Raw genomic sequence first — 2,156 nt, forward strand, 5'->3', positions numbered from 1 at the left:
GCCCTGAGCAGATCCTCTTTCATGAGGGAACCGCTCTTCGGGAGGCCGGCTCTGTCACACAAGTGCCCGGTGCCTGTCCCTGCCTGCGGTCACAGGGCTGTCACACAGCAGGAGTGTGACCAAGCTGCCCGAGCACTCAGGCCTCACACCAAACCGAAGGGATCAGAAAGAGAGTGTGGAAGGGAAGAGAGAACATCTCTGGAGGACCAAGTGCTCCCTGGCAGGGCTGCCATGCTGGGACTCTCTTCCCCTCCACCTCTGCACACAAGAATTTTTCGTGCAGGTCCTTAAAATCTTACAGGAAAAATCTCAGAAGAAAAAAAAGTCAATGCATGCCCTTTGTTTTTTTAAAACACACACAGATCATGGCTCCTCATTTATCCAGCCACTCGATCAGAAAAGAAAAGCAGACAGTGAATTAGAAGGGGAGTGGAAACCTCTTTCTAATTATAATACAACCATCAACTACAGAAAATGTACATGATATCCTGGGCCTGTACAAAGTTAATCCTGTGCAGCAGCAGATGAGCAGTTTCTTCCTTCAAAATATCATCTGGTTATCAGTTTCCTCAGGGCATCCTTTATCTCCTGGTTCCTCATGCTGTAGATGAGGGGGTTCACTACTGGAGGCACGACCGAGTACAGAAATGACACCACCAGGTCCAGGGATGGGGAGGAGAGGGAGGGCGGCTTCAGGTCGGCAAACAGGCCAGTACTGACAAAGAGGGAGACCACGGCCAGGTGAGGGAGGCACGTGGAAAAGGCTTTGTGCCGTCCCTGCTCAGAGGGGATCCTCAGCACGGCCCTGAAGATCTGCACATAGGACACCACAATGAACACAAAACACCCAAAAGCCAAACAGGCACTGACCATGATAAGCCCAACTTCCCTGAGGTAGGAGTGTGAGCAGGAGAGCTTGAGGATCTGGGGGATTTCACAGAAGAACTGGTCCAGGGTGTTGCCATGGCAGAGAGGTAGTGAAAATGTGTTGGCCGTGTGCAGGAGAGAATTGAGGAACCCAGTGCCCCAGGCAGCTGCTGCCATGTGGACACAAGCTCTGCTGCCCAGGAGGGTCCCGTAGTGCAGGGGTTTGCAGATGGCAACGTAGCGGTCGTAGGACATGATGGTGAGGAGAGAAAACTCTGCTGAGATAAAGAAGGCAAACATAAAGAGCTGTGCAGCACACCCCGAGTAGGAGATGTGCCTGTTGTGCCAGAGGGAGTTGGCCATGGCTTTGGGGAGAGTGGTGGAGATGGAGCCCAGGTCGAGGAGGGAGAGGTTGAGGAGGAAGAAGTACATGGGGGTGTGCAGGCGGTGGTCACAGGCGATGGCGGTGATGATGAGGCCGTTGCCCAGGAGGGCAGCCAGGGAGATGCCCAGGAAGAGCCAGAAGTGCAGGAGCTGCAGCTCCCGTCTGTCTGCGAATGCCAGGAGGAGGAACTCGGTGGTGGAGCTTCCGTTGGACATTTGCTCCCTCACGGCACGAGGGCCTGTTCACAGAGGAAAAAGCATCAATCAGTCGGGACAGATTTCTCATTTCTCTCCATCCAGTTCCTCACGGGGCTGCTGGAGAACACAGAGCTGCCCGGGGAGAGCTGTGCCCTTCTGGAGGACAGGCTGCAGCCCAGCAGGACCCCACTGGGAAAGAGTCCAGTGCCCTAAAGATGGGGTGTCCTGAGGGGGGAACTGGCTCCTTTGTATCCCCCGGAGCCTGCAGATGGCGAGGGCACTCGGACATTTCACTCCCAGGGAAACATCTGCATGGCAGTGCCCACAGGTCTTGCTCCCAGCTGAACCCCCGCCCATCCCCGAACGTCCGGTGATCCCAACGCGGGGAGCAGAGGCCCACGGGGAAATGTGGGGAAATGCCCCAGTGCTGCTGGGAGGAGGCAGCACAGGGACAGCGGGTGGGGCTCTGCTGGCTGGGAGAGGAGACCAGGGGGCTCCTCTGGAGTGGGTGTCTGCACTGCAGGGGATGGCAGGGGGTGCCTGAATTCCTGCCCCCAAGGTGTTTCCAGCAGCAGCTCCCTCTGACTCCCTGCCCATGTCTCTGGTGCCTGGAGCTGTCCCAGCCAGGAGCTGCTTCTCTGTCCCCACGTCTCCTCCCTGTCAGTGCTCACAGCCCCCATCCCACCCGCTGGGTGCTCAGCTCTGCC

General features: G+C 56.9%; 1 pseudogene; it reads right to left on the minus strand.

Moving 5' to 3' along the window:
• Window positions 1-504: 504 nt before the first annotated feature.
• On the minus strand, window positions 505-1,467 carry LOC141974229 (olfactory receptor 14A16-like; annotated as a pseudogene).
• Between the last annotated feature and the right edge of the window lie 689 nt (window positions 1,468-2,156).

This window comes from Athene noctua, unplaced genomic scaffold (genome assembly GCF_965140245.1).
Source record: "Athene noctua unplaced genomic scaffold, bAthNoc1.hap1.1 HAP1_HAP1_scaffold_36, whole genome shotgun sequence".
Taxonomy (NCBI): Eukaryota; Metazoa; Chordata; class Aves; order Strigiformes; family Strigidae; genus Athene; species Athene noctua.